The sequence below is a fragment of the Marmota flaviventris genome, chromosome 17 (genome assembly GCF_047511675.1).
Source record: "Marmota flaviventris isolate mMarFla1 chromosome 17, mMarFla1.hap1, whole genome shotgun sequence".
Classification (NCBI taxonomy): Eukaryota; Metazoa; Chordata; class Mammalia; order Rodentia; family Sciuridae; genus Marmota; species Marmota flaviventris.
This window is the reverse complement of record NC_092514.1, coordinates 59,577,646-59,590,280: the sequence shown is the minus strand read 5'-3', so window position 1 is coordinate 59,590,280 and position 12,635 is coordinate 59,577,646. Positions and strand designations below refer to the sequence as shown.

At 49.4% G+C, this 12,635-nt stretch overlaps 1 long non-coding RNA gene and 2 other non-coding genes across 3 annotated transcripts; 2 read left to right on the top strand and 1 right to left on the bottom strand.

Annotated features, from left to right (window-relative positions):
• Positions 1-6,374: 6,374 nt before the first annotated feature.
• On the top strand, positions 6,375-6,565 carry LOC139702583 (U2 spliceosomal RNA). Its single transcript, XR_011705197.1, has one exon. It is a non-coding gene; the product is annotated as a U2 spliceosomal RNA (small nuclear RNA).
• A 1,326-nt stretch (positions 6,566-7,891) lies between these two features.
• Positions 7,892-10,499, bottom strand: LOC139702388 (uncharacterized). The gene is made up of 2 exons (XR_011705028.1): positions 9,939-10,499; positions 7,892-9,823 (listed from the first exon to the last, which is right to left on the bottom strand). It is a non-coding gene; the product is annotated as an uncharacterized lncRNA (long non-coding RNA).
• A 327-nt stretch (positions 10,500-10,826) lies between these two features.
• On the top strand, positions 10,827-11,017 carry LOC139702579 (U2 spliceosomal RNA). The gene has a single exon (XR_011705194.1). It is a non-coding gene; the product is annotated as a U2 spliceosomal RNA (small nuclear RNA).
• Positions 11,018-12,635: the final 1,618 nt, after the last annotated feature.

Below are 12,635 nucleotides of genomic sequence, written 5' to 3'. Positions count from 1 at the left end.
AACTAGAATCAACAAATGGGACTTACTCAAACTAAAAAGTTTTTTCTCAGCAAAAGAAACAATAAGAGAGGTAAATAGGGAGCCTACACCCTGGGAACAAATCTTTACTCCTCACACTTCAGATAGAGCCCTAATATCCAGAGTATACAAAGAACTCAAAAAATTAGACAATAAGAAAACAAACAACCCAATCAACAAATGGGCCAAGGACCTGAACAGACACTTCTCAGAGGAGGACATACAGTCAATCAACAAGTACATGAAAAAATGCTCAACATCTCTAGCTGTCAGAGAAATGCAAATCAAAACCACCCTAAGATACCATCTCACTCCAGTAAGATTGGCAGCCATTAGGAAGTCAAACAACAACAAGTGCTGGCGAGGATGTGGGGAAAAGGGTACACTTGTACATTGCTGGTGGGACTGCAGATTGGTGCAGCCAATTTGGAAAGCAGTATGGAGATTTCTTGGAAAGCTGGGAATGGAGCCACCATTTGACCCAGCTATTCCCCTTCTTGGTCTATTCCCTAAAGACCTAAAAAGAGCATGCTACAGGGACACTGCTGCATCGATGTTCATAGCAGCACAGTTCACAATAGCAAGACTGTGGAACCAACCTAGATGCCCTTCAATAGACGAATGGATAAAAAAAAAATGTGGCATTTATACACAATGGAGTATTACTCTGCATTAAAAAATGACAAAATCATAGAATTTACAGGGAAATGGATGGCATTAGAGCAGATTATGCTAAGTGAAGCTAGCCAATCCCTAAAAAACAAATGCCAAATGTCTTCTTTGATATAAGGAGAGTAACTAAGAATAGTGTAGGGACGAAGAACAGGAGAAGAAGATTAACATTTAACAGGGATGAGAGGTGGGAGGGAAAGGGAGAGAGAAGGAAAATTGCATGGTAATGGAAGGAGACCCTCAGGGTTATACAGTGGAGGAGGTAGAGAGAGAGGAGGGGAGGGGAGGGGAGAGGTGGGGAGGGGGGAGGGTGGAGGATGGGAAAGGCAGTGGAGCACAACAGACACTAGTATGGCAATTTGTAAATCAATGGATGTGTAACTGATGTGATTCTGCAATCTGTGTATGGGGTGAAGGTGGGAGTTCATAACCCACTTGAATCAAAGTGTGGAATATGATATGTCAAGAAATTTGTAATGTTTTGAACAACCCACAATAAAAAATTAAAAAAAAAAAAGAAGAAGAAGAAGAAGAAAATTATCTACATTTACCTTTTAAATTCAAGAGGATAATAAAAATGTAACTTTTATACTACACATCTCCTTTCAAATACCAATTTAAGAGCTTAATGTCTGTGAATTTCTGGTTCAAAATGAAATAAAAACTTGAATCTAAAAAAAAAAAAAAAAAGAAATATTTAGTGGATAGCCACGCATGGCGACCCACACGTGTAATCCCAGTGACTCAGGAGGCTGAGGTAGAAGAATCGAAAGTTCGAGGCCAACCTCAGCAATTTAGCAAGAGCCTATGCAACTAAGCGAGACTCTCAAAATACAAGAAACAAAAAATACTGAACAGCTGCTATGTGCTCCTCCTACTGAGAAAGGAAACAACAACAGAACACAGGTTCCTCTTCCTCTTCTTTTGCTGCTAGGGTATGGGACCCAAGGCCTTGCTCCTTTACGCAAGCGCCCCACCGCTGGGCTATATCCTCAGCCCGGGAGTCAGACTCTTCATTCCAGGCGGCAAGTTGTTCTCTCCTGAAATGGGGGTGAAAAGCTGCCATCCATGGGCACCCTGTCGATGAAAAAGGACTATCTGTGATCCTGCCTTCGAGGTTGAACAGCTAACAAACACTGGGTTTGATTGGAGACCAACAGCGCTTGGCCTCTCGGGAAGATGGTTCCCAAAGGGAAGTGCCTCCCATCTAAGGAGGAAGGCTCCAGACCGGGGCTGTGGTGTTGGGTGTGGGCAAGGTGGAGGTGGGCACCTGACTTGCGGGGAGAAGCCCACCAGCGTGCTGAGTCTGGGACAGGAATAGTCTCTGAGGGGATGGATATGTGGGGGAAGCACAACAGTAAGGAGGTGCGCAGGCAGAGTAAGGGTTTCAGGGACCGGCCTCTACCCAGATGGGTACCCTCCCAGGGGGCTGGACCAATCGTGGGGTCCAAAACCGGTTCCTCGGTCCCTGGTCGCCCTGTGCTGTACACCTCTGGATCTTTGCCCAGGCTCTTTTGTCAAACCCCACTGCCCAGATTTCCCTATCACCTGAACGTGCCCCCCGCTGGAAATCTGGACCGGTCTTCAACCGCTCCTGGGGCCTTCCAGAAGGCCTTCTAGATTCTAGATTCCACCACCGGCCTCCTGTTCCCGTATGCCACTAGGTCTCCAACAAGTTCATCTCTCCAGGTCCCCCTCCTCATCTGATCCTGGTGTTCTGGCCCACTGGGGGAGGTGTCCGGTCCGGGTCCTGTGTGGGAAGCCATTCTCCCACGTGATTGGGCACCTCCCTGATTGGGTGTGAGCCGTTCTGGCCAAACTGTGTCTAATCCCCACCCTCTCCAGGTGCGAGAGCCTGTCCGTGTGGGGGTGTGACTGACCATTGACCCTGAGACCAATCACTGACCCTGACCTTGGAATGCTGCCCCCCCTTGACCTTCATTGGATGGAATTTTCCCCTGAATTTCTTGTTCCCCAATAAAAGGCCACTCCCTGGTGTGCTCGCTCGCTCTGTCTCCTGCTAGTCCTGAGTAAGCCTTGCTGCCCCACCGGGTGGTTTGAGGCGAGAGCCAGAGGGAGGGCCGTCTGGGACCTGGTCAAAGAAAAAGGTAATTGAGTCTTGTGTGTTTATTTTGATCTCACTAGTTAACTTCTATGCTAGGGACCTCTTGTATGAAACCAGCATGCTGGTCGCGCGGTGGAGTCCTGGACCCGAGGAGGCCGCCAGAGTGGGGCAGGAACAGCGTCTGGCCCATCTCTACTCCCAGCACCAAGTGCAGGCCCTGGGCGAGTCGGGTGGCTGGGGATTAACAATGGTGTGGGTGTGTTCAGTTGGAAACGGGGGCAGTGGCCGGGGTCCCCAAGTCGGGTGGGGGTGGCACCCGGACCCTAGCTCTGCGGTTCAGCCGTGTCTTCCCGGGCAAATCCATTGGCTCGGAAAAAAGATGGGGAGGCTTATCACTCGGCCTCCTGTGTACTCTGAGGGCCTGCCCGCCCCTTAGTAGATTTCTCTACTGCTTGACACCTCCAGAAATGGCTGGCGAAGGATTATCCATCCCCAGGACCCCTACTTGACAGTGAACACTCAGAGGGTAGGAGTCCTGTCACCTCTGGCTGTTGGGCCCTGAACCAGTGCGGTCAGCCCAGGACCCAAGAGGATCATAGTGATACTGAAAGCTCCGCCCTTGTCTCCGTTGCCAGTTCAATAAGGAGGACAAAGTTTTGAGAAAAAGGAAAAAGTTTTATTAATTTAGCTAGCAAAGGAGAAACACGGGGACTCTCATCCCCAGAGGCTATGACTGTCTCTGCCAGGGGGAACACTGGACTTTTTAAAGAGGAATACAAGGGCTGGGATCCAGAAATTATCTGTCGATATAATCAATTGGTGTCCATCGGGTGTCCTCGAGAAAGTTGTCGCTCCACTTTCCAGATTAGGAGCTTGTTGTTGTTGTAATTGTCTAGTTGAACATGGACACATTACCTTTGTTTTACTTCCTTATTTATTTATTTTATGTGGTGCTGAGGATCGAACCCAGCGCCTCACATGTGCAAGGCAAGTGCTCTAGCACTGAGCCACAACCTCAGCCCCTGTTTGTTTTTATTTTATTGTGGGCAGTGACACTGTTCCAGGCGGCAGTGAGGGCAGTGAAGTGAGCTTGGCCTGGAACAGGGCAAATGTTTTAGTCTTGTTGATAGACCCAGTCTGATTCCCTCTTAAAATTGGGAGCCATTCCGCCACAAAGACATGAAAGGCTAATGTCGGCTTTACTATAAATGACTGCAAATTCTGAACTTGCTTGGAATGCCTGCCCGTGCCTGTGCCTTGAACTCACCCATGCCTGGTTCTCTCTGACCAGATAGCAGCCCTCTCTAAAACTTTAGTGAGGCCTCATAAATCTTGGCCTTCCCTGGCCAGATAACGACCCTCTCTGAGGCTCTAATGACCTTCATAAATTCTGATGTCGGGGCCAGCAAAAATGTAAACTAGCCTTTGTGTTATGCTCCTCAGAGTTTTGTTATCCATAACCCCCCACCCCCACCCGCTTTGTGTAACTTTCTGGGCTATAAAACTGGGCTGCAAGAAAGCTGCAGTGCTGTCTTGTTCCCTCAGTTTTTGTTGGGAGAGACAGCCCCGAGGGTGGAAATAATATGCTTGCTTTAATTTGATTTTAATTGGAGTCAGTGGTCTTTTCTTTGCGTCCTGGTCTAATATTGTTTTCCCTACTGTTAGGGAAGGAGAGAGTTAAGCAGAAGAGGAAAAAAAGGAGGAAAAAGACAGACATGTCATTTTAAAAATAAGCCACGTAGCAGGGTGTGATGGAGCACGCCTGTAATCTCAGCGACTCGGGAGGCTGAGTCAGGAGAATTGCAAGTTGGGAGTCAGCCTCAGCAACTTAGCAAGATCCTGTCTAAAAATAAAAAAGGGATGGGGAGGGGGTTGGGGTTGTGGCTCAGTAGTAGAGCGCTCACTGGGTTCGATCCTCAGCACCACATAATGCTGGATTTCTGTTCTCGCGACTAAAAGGCTCCGGGGTCACTCTAGTTAAACTGGGCTAACTGGGCTGCACGAAATAACCACACAAGAGACACAAATACCTTTTTCTTTGGGGTTGCTGTGACGGCTCCTCTGACCTTAAGGGTCCGCAGAAGAGAGAGAGAGAGAGAGAGCGAGAGCACGCGCTGACCCCTTTTATTGAGGAGAAGCTATTCAAATGAGGCAAGGGGTCAGGTTTCAGGGGGCTGAGTATCTTCATGATGTCCACTGTCAGCAGGTTGACTGACACCTGGGTAGGCCACACCCAAGGGCACAGTAAGAGAAGGGGACACACACAAGGCACTTCCATGGAAGATTCTATCCTTAACAGGGCAAGGGGTTCTATTACAAAGGAACAGGTGAGCATAGCTTCACCCATGGGGCTGTAGCAAGACACACCCATGCACAAGACACCGACCCTCACACCCAAGAAGGGTGCCACATTTCTGTGACTGAGCGCCTTGGCACCCAGTCGGGGAGTGTAACTCAGTCACGTGTAAGGTTGGCCTCCCACGACATAAAAATAAATAAACAAAATAAAGGTATTGTGTACAACTAGAAAATAATTTTTTTAAAGGGGGTGGGGTGGGGTGGGTATGTGGCTCAGTGGCTAAGGGTCGTGAATTGAGTCTCCAGTACCAAAAAAAAAAAAAAGTATCTATTGCCTTAGACTGTTTTCCACCTGCCCCCATCCCCGGCCCAGACCGCCCCAAAGCAAGCAATCCCAAGTTTGAGGTGTTGAGGACCAGGCTGGAGCGAGTGGCGCTGCCTGAGAACTCCCTCCACGTTCTGGATCCCCTAGAAATTCAAGGTTCAGGTGCAGCGAGGGTGGTCGGGATCACCAGGACACCGCGGTGCGCTTTCATCAAAGGCACAAGGACATCCGGCCAACCTCTGCACACAGCGCTACCAGGGCCCGGCATTGAGTGCACGTGGATCTGAGCAAACTCCACGGGAGTGAATCACAAGGAGAAAACCCGAAAGGTCAATCATTTGCGGCGGGAAGCGTTCCATTCCAGTGAAGGGGAGCCGCGACGTCCCCTTCTCGGGATGAAAGCACACGGGGGGACGCGAATCATTGGGCAGATGGCCTGAAGAAGCAGGGAAGTACTGAGAAGGAGCCATCCCAAGCTCGATTTGTCGGGGTTTGGCCGAGCGTGTGGGAGGCACGATCTCATTCACTGAAGAGTTACTGGTTGAGTGTGAAGTAGGTGCGGGGAACAAAACCGAGTTCTGGCTTTCCGGAGCTCCTGGCTCCGACTTGGACTCGGCGTCAGCGGCAGTCGCTGCTCCTCTCTGGTCTCGGTATGTCTGGAAGTGGGAGCAGAGCCCGCCCTGGGCTGCCTGGAGACCTGGAAGCGGTCGCCAGGTGGAAGGGACCCACGGTAGCCACGCCTTTCCGGTGAGGGGGCGGGGACATGCAAAGTATTGGAGGGCGCCCCCGCCCCTGAACGCCAGAGCCGCCAAGGGCAGCTAAAATTCCTCGATCTAAGTGGGGCCAATCGGGAATCTTCACGAACGTCCCGTAGGCCCGATGCGATGCCCAAGGAGACACCAGGAAAAAGAGAGTAGGAGTAGGCATCGTGGTGCTCACCGGGAGTTAAAAGTGAGCCAGCGGAGGACGGTGAGGGCGAGTGGCGAGTGGTACGGTATCGCTTCTCGGCCTTTTGGCTAAGATCAAGTGTAGTATCTGTTCTTATCAGTTTAATATCTGATACGTCCTCTATCCGAGGACAATATATTAAATGGGTTTTTGGAGCAGGGAGTTGGAATAGGAGCTTGCTCCGTCCACTCCACGCATCGACCTGGTATTGCAGTACTTCCAGGAACGGTGCCCCTCACCCATTCTCCAAGTGTTCAAAGCAGTTTAAGTGAACTTTGCCTTCCCTAGCTCTGTCTTCCCTTTTTGTCTATTCTTTTTTTTCTCTCTTTTCTGCTTATTTTCTCGGCTGTGCGTTTCTTCTTTCTTTGCTTTTTCTGCTTTTCCTTTCCTTCTTTTGAGACTAGAGAAGTCTCACGGGTGGTGGTTGGGCTCCTGAGCCAGTGTTCCTCCATTTCCCTGTTCAACAACCACTCGAGCCTCTCCCACTGTACCCGCCTACTGTTGCTCCTTGACCAGGCCAGAGCCACTCTTTCCTATTTTTTGTCTATCAAATATCCCTCCAACACCTTTGCTTGACGTTGGGCCTACCCCAGCCAACCACTCCCGTGGTCTGACTCTGGATCTAGTCCTTAACAACTGCTATAAACCTTGTCCACTTCTAGTATGACACTCTCTAACCACCTTCTTAACCACCTTCTAGTTGCCACCTTTCACTGTTCTTCCTCTGCCTCCCCTTCCCCTGCCCCCACGGTCCCTCCATCTCCATTTACCTGGATTAATTTCTTTGCATATATTCTCAGCTCCCTTGCCCCTTTCCTGTTCTGTCATATAAACACAGGAATCCTACTGGATGAGGGTCCCACCCTTACGACCTCATTTATCCTTAATCACTTTCTTACACAGAGGCCCCAGATCCAAACACAGCCCCAGTGGGGGTTTAGGCCCTTACACAGGAATGGGTGTTGGGGCTGGGGGCAGGACATCAACATTCAATCCACAACAAAGAACAACTATAACCCTGGATCCCGCGCACCCTGGAGGTTGAAGAAGGGGTGAGTAACTTTGCCCTCAGAGCAGAGCAGCTAACTCATCTTCTTCTTCCCTACTCCATTCATCTTCCACTTTTCCAGACATCTGTTTCTTACTTTCCTCTCCAACCTGCCCCTCTCTCAGCTGACTGACTACCTTGCTTCGGAAGGAGGAAATCCTGCAGATACAATCAGGAGGCTTCCAGGAGTTCCCAGGACTTATCCACCCACCTCTTAAATCTGTGACCCCACTCCCACCCCCAGGTGCTGCAGATGAGCCGCCACAGCTCCTGGCAAAGGCCTGCCCTGCACCTGGGCACCCCTCCTTGCCTCTGGCAACTCTCTCCTACTCTCTTCTCCCTCCTCATCGATATTCGCTTCTGGATTGGACTTTTTCCACCAGGATGTAAGTTGTATTATTTCTTTCCTCCTTAACATAAACTCTACCTACTTCACCCTCTAGCTACCACCCCATTTCTCTTTTTGCAGGAAAATTCCTCCAAATGTTATGGCGAGGTTGCAATAAATCACCGAAAAGCAGGAGACGGAACCATCTTTATTCACCAGCCGGCAGTCCGGACCCACCAGCTGGCAGGCCAAGGGCCAGGCTGCAAGTCCACACCCTTCGACCCCCTCCTGGGGTTTGAGTACACCTTTTATAGTCCAAAACCATATTAATCATAAGTGGCTGTTGCTATGATTCAAAACCACAAACAAATGTCATGGGATCCAAAATCATAAGGAGAAGGGGAAGTGGGTCAAAACCACCCTAGTTGAGTACAAGTTAAAGAATGGTTACTAACGGCTGAGCAATCATTCTCTGAGAGGGTACATTGTCCAAGCAAAATGGGAACCAAAGAGAGAAAAATTTTACATTGTATAGGAATTGCCATTTTGTGTTGCCAAACATGCTAAACTAACTGTTGATGGGTACAGAGGGCGGGGCTTTCCCATGGGACAAGCATTTCTTATATGACATGAGTCTCAGAGTAAAATGAAGTCTGTTTGGTCATTCCCATGTAGCCTGGCCCATAACACAAACAGTCGTCTATATTTTTCCCTCCCAACTTTCCTCTCATCCTCTCTCTACATTATTGAAATAATCTTAAAATAACTTCACACTTGGCGGGGTGTGGTGGCGCATTCCTGTAATCCCAGCGGCTCAGGAAGCTGAGGCAGGAGGACAGCAAGTTCCAGGTCATTCTCAGCAATTGAGCGAGGCTCTAAGTAACTCAGTGAAACCCTGTCTCAACAAAGGGCTGGGGATATGGCTCATTGGTAAAGCGACCCGCCCCGCCCCCGTTCAATCTCCCATTCAAAACACACACACACACACACACACACACACACACACTCACAGAAGTTACAAGAGTTATACAGAGAATTTCTCCGTACCCTTTACCCAGGTCTGCCAACCATCAACAGGGCCACATTTTGCTTTATAACTCTCTCCTTTTATAATATTCTCCCCCCAAACACACACCCACGCACACACACCCACCCATATATTTTTCTTTATTGAACCACTTGTAGGTTGCACATGCAATGTCCCTTCACCCCCCCAGATAAACTTAAGTGTGTGTTTCCTGGGAACATGGCCATCTGGAAGTTTGACATGAACACCATACTATAAGCTACACTCCCAAGTTCAGATTTCTCCAGCTATCCCAAAGCGTCCTTTAGAGAGATTTGTTTTCCGGGCCCAGGACCCAGTCTGGAATCCCTTGCTGCATTTAGTTGCCAATTCTCGTTCCGTGCCCTTCTGCCTTTGCGCCGTCTTTCACAACCGGCACTTTCTTTGAAGACTGCAGGATACTTATTCTGTAGAATGACCCTGGGTTTGGATCTTGCCCTCTTTTGAACCTGCCCCAGTCAGTCTCTTGTGCACTGCTCTCCTCAAGGTCCATCTCCAATCCCCCCACCTCACCGGAATCCTTCAGCAGCTCTCTACTGGGTTGGGCGGTCCCTCATTCTTGAAATACCTTCTGGGCTTGGTTTCCAGAACACCTTGCTCTCCAGATTTTCCTTCTGCCTGTCCTTCTAATGTCCTTGACTTTGGGCTCATGCCTCGGCTCCGCCCTTCTACTTGTGGCGGATGGACACCCTCTCCCTTGGGGAGCTCCTCCCAACTCCTGGCCGAGGGTCCTCACTTCTCTGCTGACAGTCCTCAAAATAGCTCCAGGCTGCAGTCCAGCCTGGTACACCCAGCTGCCTACCTGCCACCTCCTCTTGACTCTCTGGGGCGCCATCTCTAGCTTGTGCTCTCTTAAACTGAGCTGCAAACAGGGCAACACGCACCTCACTCCGCCTCCACCTCCAGCCTCCTCGACAAACTTGGTCCTCGCCCAACTCAGAATATGACAACCGTGTCCTTCCTTCCAGTAGCTCTGGCCAGAACCGCTGGAGTCACCGTCCACTCTTCTCTTTCACACCCATATGTTCCCCGATTGTCCGCAAATGCCGGCGGCTCTACTTTCAAAATACAACCACAATCTGGCCACTGCGCACCCCCTGCACTGCGACAACCCCGGGCCCAAGCGCTCACTATCTCTTTCCTGGGAGAACGCAACCCCCCTTTCCTCACCGGCCTTTCCGCTTCTCTGCACTCGCCCCCGCGTCGGGCCAGTCAGAAGTATTAAGTCGTGGTACGTCCCTCTCGCGCCGCGGCCCACGCTCAGAGCCTCTCGCTTTCTCCCCAGTAGGAGAGCCCACAAGTCCCCGCCCGACCTGCTCGCCACGCCCTCTCCCGCCGGGTCTCCTCTTGGTGACCCCGCCCTAGCTACTCGGGCGTCCCACGCCGGTCGTTGAACCGGCGTCTGAACCAGCGGTTTCCTCTGCCTTTCCAGGCTCCTCCCCTCCTGCCCTAGAAGCAGCGGACTTAGCTCCGCTAACGGCGTAGATCCTCCGAGGGCCCCCTTTGCCAAGACTCTGTCCACCCCTTGAGGCGGCGAGAGCGTGCGTTCCTCCGGGGACTACATTCTGGAGACCGACACCTCAACCTCCAGAAAGTTGACTTCATCTCTTAAAAAAAGAAAATATTGAAAGATTAAAAACAAAGAAGAATGCTGGGAAGAAAAACCTCGTAGAGTTGTTTGCGTCTTCCTCGTCCAGGAGGAAAATCCTGGTTCCGGGGCAAAGAGGCCGGAAGAGCTTTCTAGCCAATTGTTTTAGAGGCGGTGTTCTATTTCAAGGCGAGAGGGCGGGCACCGAAGGCCCGGCACCGCTTGTGTGGGGCGGGGCATGCAAATTTACAGTGTCTCTTTCTCCCGGGAGCTATGGGAGCAAAGAAAAAGGTGAAAGTTTCCCCCCGAATAGCAATAATCTGACAACATTTTTATGCTTTCCAAGTTGAATCCTTTATGCACTGTCACACTCGCGTGAGGGTGAGTCTTTAATTGAGCGTGACGGTTCTCACCGTGAGCTGAAGATGTGTGGCGCGACGAGTGGAACGGGTGCCGGTAGTCAGCCCGTTATCGCTTCTCGGCCTTTTGGCTAAGATCAAGTGTAGTATCTGTTCTTATCAGTTTAATATCTGATACGTCCTCTATCCGAGGACAATATATTAAATGGATTTTTGGAGCAGGGAGATGGAATAGGAGCTTGCTCCGTCCACTCCACGCATCGACCTGGTATTGCAGTACTTCCAGGAACGGTGCACCCCCCCCTCGGGGGATAAGTTCGTGGGTCTAAAATTAGATTGTCTTTGCTTGTATGGTTGTGGTGTACCCGGCGGCTGGGCCGATTTTCGTGAGTGTTGTTCGTGCCTGTTTTCAGCTGGCCTACAGCAAAAGTCTTAACGTATCCTCGCAGGAGCACCGTTGGGTTCCCGTCCTTCTAAAAAGCACGGCTAAAGCAGGGGCTAAGGCTCCACTGAAGAGTGTAATGGGAGTTTTGGGGTCCCTGGGGGAGCCTTCTCTACGTGAGCGTTTCTTGGTTCCTGCGGAGAGTTTTTGTGTTTGTATAGAGGGCAATGTTATGACCGAATCCTCATCATTGATAACTGATGACGGCATGTAAGTTTTATGTAATAGTGATAATGCATAGAAAGTTGGAGGTGCTAAACCTATTGAATTTATCTATTAAACCACAATTACAAAAGCAAAAGGGGGGAAATAAGACTCCACAAAATAACCTTAACCATTGTTCATTCTAAATTTCTAAAATCGTGACACTGAAGGTTGCATTACTGCCGTAGGTTTTTTGGGCCTAGTTTGATGGAAAGATTTACAACAGGACATGGAAAGGATCAGATCCAGTGATAATGTGGGGTATAGGTCATGATTGGTTTTTTCCCAGAAGTTACCATAAGGTGTTATTTGGGTGCCATCATATATGGAGGACATGGAGCCAAGGTTCAAATGACTAAAGATAGATCCAGAGATGTCAACCCTGACTCCCAGCAGGAACAGGAAGCTAGTAAGGAGGAAAATAATGAAAAAGACCCTGAGGGACCAAACATTCAAACTACCATCATGGAAACAACTGAAGAATCTGATGCAAAAGCTGAGCAGATGATTCAACAACAAGGAGAAATTAAGTTTCCAACCACAATGTTTATGACCATGATAGATCTATTGAGTTGTCAGGTAAGTGGGGTCTATGGAGAAATTTATTGGACCTATTTCCCAGATTTTTATGAGACAGTCCATATAGTCCATATATATGTGGACTATATGGACTTTCTCATAAAAAGCCAGTCATTTCAACAGAACAAAACTACCACTACCTTATTGCTCTAATCATTCTGCAATAGAATTTGGCACATTTTGGGACTGGGGTTGTAGCTCAGTGGTAGATCACTTGCCTTGCATGCATGAGGCACTGGATTTAAAACTCAGCACCACATATATATAAACTAAAGATATTGTGTCCATCTACAACTAATATATATATATAAATTATAATATACATGTGCCGCAATCTGGCTGGGCACAAATGCTGCAGTCTGGCTGGGCACACAATCACGAGCCACCACACAGCTTGTAGATTCAAACAGCAACTCTTTATTCCCGAACTCACACCAGCCGTCTACAATCACGTTCTGGGGAAATCCACGTTCTCTGCCCAAATCCACCTCCACTGGGCTTCTCTCTCCCAAAATATACTGTCTGAATCCCGTGAGAACTCAAGGGGAACTCAGGCAGCAGGATACGCCCTATTCCCAGCAGGAATAATCTTAAACCTTAAACCTGGAACCTAAATTGGGAACGCCCTAAACCCAATTATCTTAAACCGGGAACACCCTAATCCGCCCTGGTCCTTGAGCAAGGTGACCTACATT